This window comes from Bombus fervidus, chromosome 2 (assembly GCF_041682495.2).
Source record: "Bombus fervidus isolate BK054 chromosome 2, iyBomFerv1, whole genome shotgun sequence".
NCBI classification, from domain to species: Eukaryota; Metazoa; Arthropoda; class Insecta; order Hymenoptera; family Apidae; genus Bombus; species Bombus fervidus.
Window position 1 is genome coordinate 8,941,041 of NC_091518.1, and position 16,433 is coordinate 8,957,473.

At 35.3% G+C, this 16,433-nt stretch overlaps 1 pseudogene; it reads left to right on the plus strand.

The window, feature by feature from the left end:
- Positions 1-1,031: 1,031 nt before the first annotated feature.
- On the plus strand, positions 1,032-15,548 carry LOC139997944 (V-type proton ATPase 116 kDa subunit a 1-like; annotated as a pseudogene).
- Positions 15,549-16,433: the final 885 nt, after the last annotated feature.

Consider the following 16,433-nt stretch of genomic DNA (forward strand, 5'->3'; position numbering starts at 1 on the left):
TGTCTTACGATATACACTATCGTATGCATGTGAAGTTATTGTAAAGATATTTCTACCACCGCCTGTGCTTGTATCACAGCACGCACGAACATCTGTTCGCAATTAAATACGCAGGAGAAAATTTGATCGATAATAAGTTAACAACTTTCGAGATACGTGAATACATACAACGGAAATCGAGAAAAGAAAAAAGCGATAGCAATCTTTAAGCTTAATTCCGTTACACAACTTAATGCCGAAGAAATATCGATAAACAAAGATGTAATCACGCTGTCGCTGTTATTGAGTCGAAGAAAATCACACTATTATATAACAACGGTGGTTATGAAAATAGTAAACCTTAAAACTGAACGAATTCTTATTATGCGATTTTTAGTATCGTTATACATGTGTATATGTTATACCTGTGTATACAGAGGATACACAATAAAAAAATGTTTTGAATAAAAGTTAATGGGTTTCCAGTCGGCAAGAAACTGCCGACCGAACGTGCAAAATGTCCAAAAGATTATTTCCGATAAAGAGTCAAGGTCGCGTTACATTTTTTATATGACACTGTATATCGGAAATTGCAACACGGCACTTTCAGGTCTATTACTTTTACCTTTTCCTTGGCTTTCGTACGCTCTATTATGAAATCGAAATATTTTTCAAATTAAGTATTTCCGGCTAAAGTAGCAATCCGGTCCTTTTGTAGAGAAGTTAGAAATAGAAAATCAAAAAGAAGCTCATCGATCGACGTTACGTATCGACAAAAATTGACAAATAAAAATCTTGAAAATAGCGTCACTTCGAGAATAACTACAAAAATACCATTTGGGATCGTGTATTACTCAGAACTATGTAATTTTGCCGAACGAAATCTTTTTTCTATCATCTACCGTCACAGAGTTGTAGTTCGTCCTATTTACGTGAGACACTCTCTATACATAGCCATTGGTATAACCTAACGCAAGATAATCGTTCTTTCTACCTTTTATACTTTTAGAAAAATGGAAATCTTTTTTTTTTTTTTGTTATTGCAGGACAAAACATAACTGGCTGTTGGGATGGGTGTATTATTCAGGAGCGAGCAGATGGCCCTCTGCCAGTTGTTTATTCAACCAGAGGCGGCCTATCTTTCCGTTTCCGAACTCGGGGAAACGGGCACGGTGCAGTTTCGTGATGTAAGTTTAATTATCGGCGTAATCTTTCTTTAAATTCTTTGATATCGTAGGTAGAAGCGTTACACGGCTACATACCGGAACGGGATTATAAAGTAAAATGAAATTCGAGATATTGAGATACGAAAAATACAAGCTCGTATTTACACGCAAATAAATACGTATTTATTTTTAAATATACCACGGAAAAAGAATTTGTTCCGAGCTAATATTCTACCTAACCTTGAACGAGCCCCTAAGTACTTGCAGTGACTCGCCAAAGTATTTCGACTCTCGTAGAAATTTTTTACGAATATGCGATATTACGCGTGATAACACGTTTCATATGAATGAAATATACTTGAACTCTGATGGATTACGTTTGGTAAAGATCGAAAAAAATTTGAAAATTATACACGTGTATATAAAAATTGCGAGATAAGTAGATACAATATATATATATAGGTTAAATTTATATTTATATTTATAAATATAGATATATGTATAGGTTATATTTATAGGTAATACATAGGTTAGTACAAGTACACTTACACAATTGCTTTAATATTCGAACAGCATTTAAAACGGAATTTTTTTAAACTTTTCTAAAAATTTTTAAAATTCGACTAAACGACTTAAGTTTTTTGTCGTCGACGTGTAATACGAGCAACCGCATATGTTTGCAGTATACAGGAGGTCCCGCAAAACGTGGTCGACCGATCGACTAGACGATGACTTTCCGTATACAAGATAATCTTGGCACAGTGGTGTTCCATTACCATGTGAACGAAAGTTGAAAATGTTTCCCATAGTACATGTAATACAAATACTTTCGTACTTACGTGGCCGGAAACTCGAGGATTTTAACTACTGTTCGATCTTACGACCTTGCTGTATCGCTTCCACCTCCTATGTCTTCTATATCGATAGCTTTTTTGCGAGTACAGATAATTAATTATAGTGGAAGAGAAGATTATACAGAAGTCAGGAAGGCGTCGGCTACATTACATCTCGTTTAACCAGTTAACTACGTTTGACGAGTATACACGTCGAACAAAAGATTTATTTCGCTGCGTTTGACAAGTATACTCGTCGTCATCTGTATTTATTTACGCACTTCGTGACTTAACCCCACGAGAGATTTCTAAAACTAAATTCCCGAGTTAACTGGTTAATGATTTCTTCGAAACTTAGCTTAACCGGAAGTGTCGTATGAACGCAACGCAATGGTGGCTCGCAATCGGTATTGTTTTATACGTTCCGAGTTGGTAAACGACCTTTCATCGATATCTTTGATGTCTTTGAATTGAGTTTCTTTCCCATTGACTGGAAACAGCCACTTGCTCGAGAAAACTTGCAATTCGAACTTAAAATGAAACGAACCTTCGTACATGCAATGAGCATAGGGATCGAGCGAACAGCTCAATTAGACAACGCGTTCAAAATTAACAATCTTCTTGCTTACTCTCTTCGCTCTTGATTCGTTCACAGCTCAATAGCGATGTGAATTATTTTCAACGAAAATTCGTGAACAAAGTGCGTCGATGCGACGAGATGGAACGGAAACTTTGGTACATCGAAGCTTAAGTGAGAAAGGACGGAGTACCGATTGCTGATAACCTCACCCAACTACCACGAGCACCGAATCCTCGTATGATCATAGATTTCGAGGTAAGATTTCTATTTCCTTCCTAACGATAATGACTTAATTAATTTCCTCACGATTATCCTCTCTCTCTCTCTTAGCTTCTTATCGTATTCGATCTTTTAATCGTTCGTATCAATTTTATATATTGAAAAACAATTCCGTTAGCATCGTAACGAAACATTATAGGTATGATAATATCGGCAAAAATTTCTAACCAATCTAAAATATATACAAAAATAAAATAGATAGATAGGTAGAAAAAATATATGTGCGAAGTAAAATGTATTCGTTTGTCGCGAACACGCGCATACAGAGGGCAAGGGGCTGAAAGAATTAGCCAACAGCAAGTGGAAATACGGTTTCGTAAAGTTACTTTCATTAAATTGTTTAAATCGTTTGTTTTTGACACAAATATGTTCATATTAATTTCAATTATTTTTACTAAATAATCTGTATACTATAAGAATGTGTCATAAATAAACGAAATGACTATTTTACTTTTTAATTCTATTACCGACAGAGCTCGTCATAATACAAAATATTACCATTTCTTCATGACGAGTATACTCGTCGAAAACAGCTAACTGGTTAATTTGATGTGGTAGAAAAACGTAGATTAGACTGAACTACAGATCGGTAGCTGTAAAGTTAATACCTACGTCCTGTAAGAAGTTGAAAGTATACGTGCGTGTATTTTTTGTATTCGATAGAGAAAATGCGAGAAATCGCGACGATAAACGAATAATTATTTCTCCAATCGTTTGTTCGTCCTCTACTCTTCGTTTCATCCATCGTATTGGAACGATAGAACGAAAGGGTAAAGAATAAAGGTATTTTATTTGGTTGCAGGCCCATCTCGAGGAAACGGAGAACGACATTTTAGAGATGAGCCAAAACGCGGTGAACCTGAAGAGTAACTACCTCGAGTTGACGGAATTGCGACACGTGCTCGAGAAGACTCAAGTATTTTTCACGGAGGTAGCTAAAGTAGTTCACAGCAGCTTTTGCTCATAGCGTCGTCCTCCTTCGTGTAATCGATGTTACCATTCTGTAGAAGAATCAAGATTCGTATCTTCTATATCAACAGGAAGAGGCCAATGACTCTATCACCAGGACGCTAATTAACGAGGAACCACAGAATCCAAGCGCATCAAGTCAGGGACGTCTCGAGTATGTTTTCCAATTTAATAACAAGTAATTAACATAGACTGCGCGGATTCTTATCCATTTATGGAAAATTGCGATATTTATTGCCATTATTTTCCATAAATAAAGTTTATGGGAAACATGCAAAACTGCACAGAACGTAATATAACATTTCAAAAGTAAAGTAACACTTGTTTATACTGCTTGTTTATACTCTGCTTAACTTCTATTTCTTTAGTCGCCTTTGGACGATATGTAGTACAAATTTGCGTGAATATCCACAGTTCACGTACATCTGCTATATGTCCGGGATATTTAAAAAAACAACCTCTCTTCAACGTCCTTCTTTTTATGACGTCTTCTTTTATATAGAACGGTAATCGAAGATTATGTGCGAACGACGTGACTCGAATCGTGATTCGTTGATTTTCGAATTTTGAAACTTACTAATTCGTACCTAAACTGAGAATTTTAGTACCAATTACACAAGTTCCTACGGCATAACACACACATATATATAGTGTGTTCAGCTACAGGTGCCAGAAAATTTAAGGGATGATTCTTGCAGTGGAAATAAGACGAGAATCAAGAATAAAGAAATTGCGTTATCGGCTTTGTTTATTGATTTATTTTTTGTTTATTGAGTTATTGACAATTAAAGATCGGACAAAATACCCCTGCACACTAGCAACCCACCTTGCACGAGCGAAAGGAGATCAGCCTAGGCAGCGGGGCGCAAGGTGCTCCTGTGTATTATTTGAGAATGAGAGAATAAATTCAAACAAAATTTCTCTCTCGATTTCACTTTCACATTAAAATTTCACATAAAAACATTAAAGACTCACTTTTAAGGTGTTTAAACAGTTTTCAAACCCAACGCTTACGCTTGTAAGAGCAATCTGCTGAGCCTAACTAATCTTATGAAATTTGATATTTTCGAAATATTCAGGTCAATGAGAAAAACTTAATGTGTGAAAAAGAAATCGAAAAGAAAATTTTATTTGAATAGATTTGCTTGGCAAACACCCATAGCATTGAAAAATTCTAAAGTTTTCAAATCACTTTTCTATAAATTACGTCTTTTGCTCTTCGATTATAAGTTGTATTATAAGTATAAACGGTGTTGTTTTAAATTGTTTAGTTCTAGACAACTTCGGAAAAGTACTTTTCTCTGCAAATTAAAAATCGTGCAGCCTAATAAACGCTGTAATAATGAGAGTATCGAGTCCAGTCGAGTGTGATTTGTACTGTCCTTTGTTACATCTCGCGAAGTCTTGCCGAAACGATACTTGCGACAATAATTCATTTGGACAAATAGCGTTCATAATCGTATCGTTTAACGATAAAAAGGGGGACGAAAGAAACGTTACGAGTAGTAGTCAGTTTATCGGTTTATGCATCAGATTACAGATTTCTTCCGTGACAAGCCACGATAAAAATTATTACAGTTTCCTTCAGGTTTATGATATTTCGGACTATTCGACAAACGTTTAACGTCCTCTTAAATATTTGAATGCTAATCGTCTCGATGTCCTGTGAAAATCTTTTTTTCCTTCGTTCGAGCAATCTGAAAATGCCGAATTTTTCGATAAGAGGGGAAGAAATTTGGAAACAGAAGATAAGTTGCTCGATCCATCTGCAAAGGATAATGCGTGACAGAAGAGAATATGTAGATATTGTAGAACTCGACGATTTTTCATGCTCTTTTTAAGAAATACCACCTTATTACGCGGTGCATTTATATATATCGCGAAAGCGGTTACAAAGCCATTATGTCCATATCGTACGTATTACGACAAAATATTTTGCATTTCATTTCCATTATAACGTCTGTTACAACGACTGTCGTGACGGCTATCATCATCATCGTCGTATTGGTAAAATTTGAAACTGAATCTGAAAATGTGCGGAGAAATTACAACAAGATATTCATTGCAAACATGTGTCTAGTAAAAAGTTAGTATATCACATGAATAACCATATAATCTCAAGCATATATGTAATATATATAAACAAGTGTTAAATATGGTTCCATTGAATATCGAGGTTTTATCAGCCTAATGCATATTTCTATTAAATAATTGGAACGTAATTGCTATATATCTATATTTTAGGATTTGTTTCAAATTTTTACAGTATGATGATAGTCGAGTTTAATAATAATGATGTGTGATACTACCTACCTGATATGTACCTAAAGTATATCGCAAAAGGTAAGTGATGACGAGTATACTCGTCAAACATGGAGTACGTGTGGCTGTTATAATATGGAATTAAGTTGTAACGAAATCACCGGTTTTATTTCTTAATTTTATTACCGACAGTGCTCTTCATAACACAAAGTATTGCCATTTCTTCATGACGAGTATACTCGTCAGAAACAGCTAACTGGTTAACGCGGATTATGTAATTCGCTAGCAAAGTAACTACAGTAGTAAATTGATTCCCTTTTGCTTTTAAACGTTTTTTTGTTCCAAGATGAAAATGTTTCGATTCGTCGAAGTATCCAGGTATTTCCATCTTCTGTTACGAATATTACAGTACGTGCGAAAAATATTGATTTAATTAATAACTGCTAAAATAGACCGTAGACGCTATCGTAGGAGATTAACAGCCGAAAAATGTATAACTCTATGTTTTGAAATACTTTCACGCGCGATAGAAAATGTAAAATGTAAGGAAGTCATTTACACTTTTCTCCAGGCTTTTTGTAAGATATTTTTCGTTAATGTTACGTATATCTCATAAATGTACAAAAATATTTTTCCGAAGAGATACTGCTTGTCCAGGTATTTTATATGATCAATAATTTTCAGTACGAACAAAATCGAGTTTACGCGCGTTTGAATAACTGTCGAGTCGTTTCTGATGAAAGTGTACGACGAATATATAAAAACCCGGAATTTGTTGGTTATATTATATGGAATGGATCGTCGAATCTTTTATCGTCGATATCTTCGTTTCTTTTTCGTATCATTCAGATTTTAAATCAAACGCAAGATCATCGTCAACGCGTGTTACATAACGTTGCCAAGGAGTTGCTTGGACGATTATGGTTCGAAAGATGAAGGCCATTTATCATACAATGAATCTGTTCAACGTGGACGTAACAAAAAAGTGCCTTATAGAAGAATGTTGGGTACCTGTTGCGGACCTCACCATTGTCCGAGACTGTCTCACGGAAGGATCGGTTGGTTTTTTCAAATTATATTACGTATACAAGTTTTACAATACGTTTCAAGAACGAAACAATTCGAATAGGAGTAAAACTTCCAGCAACAAGCTACAGTTCTATACCATATTTCTGACTATAAAAAATAGCTTTTAAAAATTAATTTTCTCCTGTTATCGTACACGTCGTTCTATACATCGTTGTGTCGAATAATAAGGAAATGAAATATGGTTATTTAGAGCATTTGATAACGATGATAAATTTTCTTGTAAATTATGTCTCGTAAATTATATCCGGATACCTTCGAGACGCGGTATATTTCGTGTCCTTCCTTCAACATCGCTGCGATTTTCTTCGAATTTTCGTGTTTTTCAATATTCGAAGAAATTCTATAATATTCAAATATTCTTCTTTCACGCCTCGTGATATTTTGCTGGCTCGTTCAACTGAAAATATGCTTTCCCGTTTATACTATAATCAAATTATATTATAATATTATATATCAAGTTATGATATATATATATTATATATTACAAGCATATAATAAAAACTGCATTGAAATTTGACTTTCTTAAGCGTCTCTGTGGTAGTACGATACCATCGTTCCTTAATGTTATCTACAAGAACGAAGATCCTCCGACGTTTAACAGGACCAACAAATTCACCAGAGGTTTTCAAAATTTGATCGACGCTTACGGCGTAGCATCGTATCGCAAAGCTAATCCAGCTCTTTATACGATTATCACTTTCCCTTTCCTATTTAGCGTCATGTTCGGCGATTGTGGACACGGTAAATAAACGTTTTACGTCTCGACACTGACTAGTGTCAAGAGTAATACACGGTGTCCTAATAAAACAATGATACAGTTGGCAGTTGGTAGATGGCGCGATTGTACGTGAAAAAATAAGTCGAAGATACAGGCTGTTTTACATGATGATCGTGCATGAGAAAATAAGTCGAAAATATGCAATAAGTTGTTTTCATTTAAGGGACTTCGTTTTCGAAAAAATCGACTTTGAATTTCCACCGAGCACGCACTTGGCTGTGTCGTGGTCGGATCTCTATACGAACCATTGTTTGCTTCATCCGTTTATGTAGAAACGTACGTACTAATTCAGAGGTTAATTTCTGAAAGGCAACGCGAGTCTTGGATTAAAAGTGAGGATTATTTTGACGTTCGAAGAACTGCAAGACTGGAAAATACGTTTTTGGAAAGCGTGCACGAAAATTGAATTCGCAGAGCATTTCAAGAACCAACGTTTTCAACAACTTTTACACTGATAAATCAGATCTTAAGAATTACTAAATAAAGCTACGGCGTATAATTTGTATCGTATTAAATGAAAAGTGTAGAAGATATAGAGCTTTCTCGTTTAACGTGTCGTTTTTCGGGAATACCATGGCAAATCACGAAGAAAAAGAAGATCGTGATTCGCGCGTGTTTAGTGGAGAATCGACGTATCTGCTCGCTCGATATTATCGTCCAAATGTCATTTTCTCGCAAACGAAGCGTTACACGTACATCGATCGAACGTTTTTCTCTATCTTCGGCTTATTTTTACGTACGTAGCAGAATCGATCGTAACGATTGCTTCGACTCGAACGACTTCAAATCTGACCACTCTATTGATTTTATTTCTACGTAAATTCAGTTTGCGCGGTGAGCGTAGCTTGAACATGGAGCTTTCGCTTGAATGTCGAACGTAAGTTCGATCGTGCGCGCCTTCTACGTTGCACGTTTCTAATTAGATGCGAAATTGAAATAAAGATGAACATCGTAAAAAGTAGGAAATTTTAAACTGGTTTTATATAGTCACGAAACGCACCGTATATTTCTTATAACGTACGAATGTACGTGTGTAGATAGGAATATGGAAAGCGACGACCTTTTTCCTTTTTCTTCTTTTTTTTTTTAGGTATAATTTTGAGCCTGTTCGCTGTATATATGATCGCGTTGGAGAAGAAGTTTATGGCGCAAAAGTCAGCGTCCGAAATTTGGAATATATTTTTCGCCGGACGTTATATTATCCTTCTTATGGGTTTGTTTTCCATTTACACTGGCATCATCTACAATGACGTGTTCTCAAAGTCATTTAACATATTCGAATCTAGTTGGCACATATCGTATGAAGATACAATCAAGCAAGATGATATGATTGAGTTGAATCTAGCTACCAGTAACTACGTGCAAATGCCTTATCCATTGGGTATGGATCCTGTTTGAGTATTAGCCGATAATAAGATAATATTTCTGAATTCGTACAAAATGAAGCTGTCGATCATCTTCGGTGTCGTGCACATGATCTTTGGCGTGTTCATGAGTATCCCTAATATTATGTAAGTTGATACAACGATGGTTCCGGTTACGATTTCGATTTCAACGTATCATCGTTTTTTATTTATTTTTCTTTCCTTTCTTTTTTTTTTTTTTTTTGTTCGTTCAAACGAGTCTTTTTTATATCTTTTATTTAGCGTATTTACCTATAAGTACGAAAATATCTAACGAACACAGAGATAGTTAGAGAAGAACAAAAGAAATAATTCGATCGATCGCTACATCGAGTTGGAAATAATTTCTTTCGAAGATTTTATCGTAGCTCTTAAAAAAGGAAGCTTCTATTTACGATAGTCGGAAATTATTTCAAATCAATGTCTACGTACGTATATTTGCAGCAATGTAGGGCACACTGATGGGAATACGAAACGATCATTTTGCTTTTCAGCTTATGGAATGTCTCGGAATAGTTCAAAAGAGGCGATGAAAAATGAATAATATTAACAGGGAATTTTACGTGAAACGCGCTGCATATATACATGTACGTGTATATATGTGTACACATATGTATAAGTGTTAAAATGCTATGCACCTCGTAAAAGCAAAACTCGTAAAAGTAACTCGGAGAACTGAAAATCTCGAAATCGGATAGCAATTGGACCAGTGTTATTTCAAAGGAAAATAAGTTGTGAAATTTTAATTAGTTTATCCAATTGTCTTCCTAATAATCACGCGCATTCATGTATTACAATAGATAGGTATAGGTTTCTGTTTTTCATTTCCACAAAAAGCGTCAGCCTTTCGCTTTTCCTTACATTAACGAATCTTGAAAGAGCCACGTTTAAATAACATCTTCTGTCTTTTTCTTTTTTTTTTTTTTTGTTACTTACACGTACGTGTATATTTGTAAAATATTCTAATAAAGTTTGGAGAAAACAGAAACGAAACCATGTAGATATTACACATAGCTGAAAATCGAAGTGGTCCATACATGCTAGATATTGTTCCTTAATCTGTATTTATAGGTATATATATAGACATAGGGTGTTTCGATTATCTTGGATTAAAATCGCTTAACATATGGTGATCACAAACATATTATGCGAGCTATAGGAAACATTTTGAAATTTTATTGAAAATCATGGATGATTCGAATCGGTTGATATACGCGCCAAAGAGAATAATCAAATAATCGAACCTTTTTTTCATAAAATACATAACAGGTTTGCTGGAAGTATAAAGGAAACATTGCCACTAAATATAGTTTATATTACTTTTTACTAAAATTTTGAATCTTTATAGTAAATGGTAATTGTTTATTTCCCGCTTGATTTTATACACGACGAGTATATACGTCAACCGCATCGAGATGCATTTAGATTGACCCGTGTATACGCGTTGAACGCACTGGACTGGTTCTTCGGTAACTGGTTCGAAAATATCGTAAAGTATAAGAAACGTAGGACAAGTATGTCAGGTAGCGGCGGATTCTTACCGGTTCGTTAAAACTTGAACGCGTCGCGTCGTGTCGGTGGATCTCTGAAAAGAAACTCGTAATAATACGCATATACCTTGTGTCGTATCGACGCTAGCCCGCTGTGGGATGTAGGACTTGGGACTATAGTAACAAGTATCACGGCACACCCCCATCGCGATCTGCCGTCGCGACGCCGCGCAGCATCGTGACAGCCATCTGCCATTGGCCTGCCCTTCTCTCGGGCTACGGCCAACCAAATCCAAATCCGACACAAACGTCACACGAACAGGCGTTTTGTAAGAAATTAAATATCTACCTAGAAAAAACTATAGCTAAGCGGCATGTATACGTAGGAAAATATTATCCCAGATATCGAGCTTGACGATCGTTCTGTATTTCAAGGTCATTGAAATCAGCCATCTCCGATTAACAATAATCCTATCTACGTATGTTAAGCGATGCAAGATGAACGAAACAGCCTGTGTAATAAATTTTACATAGAAACGAAATTTTACAGTATCTTTGTACATTATACGCTATGGTAACTAGTAAGTAGTTTTCACGTTCACGAAATACCTTATTAATTACATGTGTTTCTGCGTTTCCCCAACAGGCATTTCAAGAGATACTCGAGCTTATTCCTAGAATTCTTTCCATAGTTACTTTTCCTTGTTTTATTATTTTTCTATCTGGTAGTTTTGATGTTCGTTAAATGGGTTTTATATGATCCGGCTGCAACAGGTAACGTATTATACCGTATCATACTTGTTATCATTGCTATCTGATTTTCCATTCAATCGTAAAATTAATCAGATATTGCTTTTTTTTACAGACCATAGATACAGTCCTTCGTGCGCACCATCGGTTTTGATTACGTTTATTAATATGATACTGCAGGGTCACGCTACCGTGCCGCTTGGTTGTTCGGAGTTCATGTTCCCGGGTCAGTCTATTCTTCAGAAGGTTTGCGTGATACTCGCTCTGTTTTGTGTGCCTGTAATGCTTCTTGGCAAGCCTCTTCTCTTCTTATTCCAGAACCAGAGACAAGACGGGCGAGTCATGGTGAGCAAATATAATTCTCGTACGATTATCTCCGTTACAATGATCATGTATCGACACGTTGGAATTATCTACAGTCGATCGGCAGAACGAATCGGTTTTTCTACCTTCCATCGTTTCCTCAGAAACTGAGTCGACAAATTAACCAGTTAACTGCGGAATTTAGTTTTAGAAATTTCTCACGGGGCTGGATCGCAAATAAATACAAGCGACGACGAGTATACTCGTCAAACGTTGCGAGATAAAGCTCTCGTTCGACGAGTATACTCATCAAACGCTGCAAGATAAAGCTTTCGTTCGACGTGTATATTCGTCAAACGCAGTTGACTGGTTAAGGAGAAAGAACGCGTAATCGAATTACAACGTAATAGGTGACTTGGTTAACCGTTTTTACATTAGCTGCTGGATTAAATGGATATTTATAAAGTGCTATATCGAAATCGCTTTGTTTAAAAGTTGCCAATATTTTTCAACCTTGTGCATACATCCGTATGCTTGTACTCATACATATACATATACATACGTGTACTTTTCTTATAAATAATTTGGTAAAAGGGTAATGATAAAGATAAATAAATGGTATCTTTAAGACTACAATTTTCACTCGTTTTGTATAAAGTTTTCACTTGCGATCGCTTTTCAATTTCAGAGCAATGGAACTCCATCTCAAGACATCGAATTGCAAACCGAAGGTTTACAAAATAATGCGGCTGTTAGTCAAGCCACCGATGCTCACGAATCGGAAACAATCGGTGAAGTGATGAGACACCAGTTTATTCATACTATAGAATATGTTCTCTCAACGATATCTCACACTGCCTCTTATCTACGTTTATGGGCTTTGTCGTTGGCCCATTGACAACTTTCCGAAGTGTTGTGGAATATGGTGTTACGCAAAGGTTTGGGTGCTATCGAGGATAACTATGTACAAAGCATTATATTGTTTTTGACATTCGCTGCGTGGGCTTCTTTCACCGTCGCCATCCTTGTGATGATGGAAGGGCTATCGGCTTTCCTTCATACCCTTCGGCTTCATTGGTACGTAGAAAGCAATGAATCGATAACCGTTGGTTAACGTTCCTAAGATTCCGATTTTTTAGCTGATGTCTGTCTAACGACGATACGCGAGTTATAGTAGTTGTTGGAATACAATGATATTTCACGCATAGGCATAAATACCCTTACACAGACACCCACACAGGCATTTGAACAGGACACTTACACAGGTCATACTCATTACTGTATATAGAGTGGGGTTCAAAGTATTTAAGGGATCATGGGTCATTACCTAAGAAGTCTAGTCTGAGAGTAACTGACCAACAATCAACAATCTCCATACGTTGTTAATTATATCACTCGCTTATATATATTTGGTTCTGTAGTTCTATTTAATAAACATCACTGAATATTATTTCAACACAAACATTGTGTCACAGATTATTATTCTTAACTTCAAGATTAAATTCTAACAGTAGTAGTAGTAGAAGGACGAAAAAATAACGATGGAAAGCAATATCTATATCGTCATCTTACTAACTTTGAAACGCGATTCGTCCTTTATCTTTTCATCCATTTTAGTCGTTTTGAATAATTATCGCTTGAATTAATCGGAATAGGAACTAATTAGTAGGAGCCAGAGGAATAGGGACCAGGCAACTGCGACTCTGCTAGCTGAGTAATGATTTTAACCAGCTAGCTGTTTTTCACGATCGCCACTTGTGTCTTCCTTTCTCATCCTTTTGAGCAACGTAAATGTCTCGAACAGATATAATATATTTTCTCAATCATTTGTGCACTTACTATAGAAAACTTTTACGAATGTGCCGCGCGTCCTAGTGAAATCTCAGAATGTTTTGTACAAACATTACGTGTATGCAGGACGATAATACCAATAATAATAATAGTAATAATTTTCTTTTTTCAGGGTAGAATTTATGAGCAAATTCTACGATGGCCAGGGTTATCCTTTTCAGCCATTCTGTTTCAAAACTATCTTAGATGCGGAAGAATCCGAAGACTAATATCGGACCACTGCTGTGATCCTCGGCAATAACAATTATAATTAGACATACATATTCATCGTATTAAACGGAAAGACTTGTTTTTATTTTATGTATATAACCAGTTCAGCAGTATCGAATGAAATATAGCGGAAAGATATGTCTGTTTTAGGAAATTTCTATCAGTATGTTTGAGATCATTCTCAGATTAACCGATTGATCCCGATTTAAACGATATATCAATCGTTGTAGGAACAACGTTTAATCTAAGATAGATAGTCCGTATCGTTTCCTATTTAATCGTAAACGAATTGGACAACAGTATTCCGACATGTCTAACGTCATTTACCATTTACCGATTCTTTTTGGAAGCTTGCATCGTGTATCGAACGTACGTATATACCTAAATATATAGTATATAATACGTATATAGTATATACGTTGTATATATACGTACGTATGTACGTTGGAAAACCAATTTTGAGAAACGTATTTCGATGATACGATAAATTATGCTGTAAATTCTGATAGAACGAAACCTGAAGAGATAACGGAAGAATTTCAATGGATCGGTAGGTACCAATTAATAAAACGCAAAAATTAATCGAATTAAATTGACGGAATTTTTTTGAAAATTCCGCTAAAGAGAGGAATATCTACATCGTGCTTTCTCTTCGAAAATTCTCTAAACAGTCTAACAACATTGAACACGTAAATTCGTCGCTAGAAACTGAAGACAGTCGTTGGATAAAGCAGATTTCTTAGGTCGAGTAACATGTAGTTTCATTCACATTTTTGTTAGATCATAGCGCGTTAAGTATTAGCTGTCACGTTTCGTATACGATTCATCTATACTTGTATAATTAAGAAATAATTTATTTGTCTTATTTCTTCGTAAATATGTATCCTTCGTGAAAAATTGAAAATACCTGTACTTGTACGTAGTAGGTGCCGCGACGTTCTTTAAATAATTTTTACAGCATTCTATTAAATAGGACATATACAGTAGTGAAAGTTTATCGATCGACCTTATTCACAAACCTATCAATCAGTCTCAGTATTTTTAAAAAAGAGAAATATATCGTCAATTTTTCCTACTAAAAATATTTTTTCTATTTTCTTATTAACGCGACAGAAAGTAGTCGAAGAAAAATCGTAGACGAGATAAAGAGGATAATTTTTCTAAATTCTACACCAAGGTAATAATACACGGTTATTCGGAAGAGAAATTCGTCTTGGATCTACTAAACATATCGTTGATCGGTAAATCGGTACACGTCTTGTTCATTCCATTGTTCATTGTCAAAATATGACGAAACGGTAAAAGTATCGCGTAACGTAATACAATATCCAGCATACTATCTATATTCGCATAATATTATTATGCTAAGAGTATATATAAGCGGAGAGAAAAGTTGAAATCTGAAAAGGATGGCGGGAATGTACATTCTATGTTACTAGAATACAAATTGTTGAGAGTGATTGCGAGAAGTATTGACCCTGCAACTAATAAGAAATGCCGATCGTTAGAGATACATCCAATATATTATAGGTATTAATATCCAATGTATCCAATATAACGTGAAAAAAGAAGAAAAAAAGCGATGCAAATATATATTTTACCAATATTACGATCTTACATTCATTTCGTTTCTGCGCATTCTCTTTTATTTTCCTGCGTGCAAAGCAAATGCTACTCGTATTTGTTTATTATAGCACGCCAAAGTACTCCAACGCGTATAGCTATTTTTCACGAATGTCTTACGCGTGTCGCACGAAATGTATGGAAATTTTGTCTGAAAACTGGGAATGTAAGTTTGTCAGAAGATGCAAGCTTACTACTACCTTTCACAGAGATGACAAATATTTAAACAGTCGATTACTCATCATAATAATATTCATAATACTATTAATAATAATATTCATCTATGTGTTTGCTGTCGATATCTATTTTGTAATTTCTACATACGATATTCATGAGTTCTTCAATTTTTCACTTTTTGTTCATATAATCGAGATAGTAGTCTGTAAATAGTTTGATTCTATCGTAGTCCCGCAGGTTTTTATATCTCGATCTTGTTTCAGGACAATGTGAAAAGGACGATAATTATTCTTCCTATATTTGTTTCTTTCTATAAGATACTTGCCCCCTGTGCAACATTGCCTCATCAAGAACTTAAATTTGAATTTAAATATCGATAAATCAACGCAGCTTCCACCATCATAGATAGGCGTAAAATTTGGAAAATGTATTTTTCATGGATGAAAATTCCCAGTTTCAGCATCGTACGATAATTGACCTATATTTGACGCCAAACGCTTAGATTTGGACCGATTAAACGATTTCTTTTTACAAAACTAGCATTTTATTATTATTACTTACAATTAACTCTAGCTCTTCGATTATGATCACAGAAATATCAATTTGCGAAGTATCGGCGGTCTAGTGGTCGATTAATTTAAATTTCTCAAAGAAAGAATTAGCAACTTTCGTAGACACGTATATTTACCAG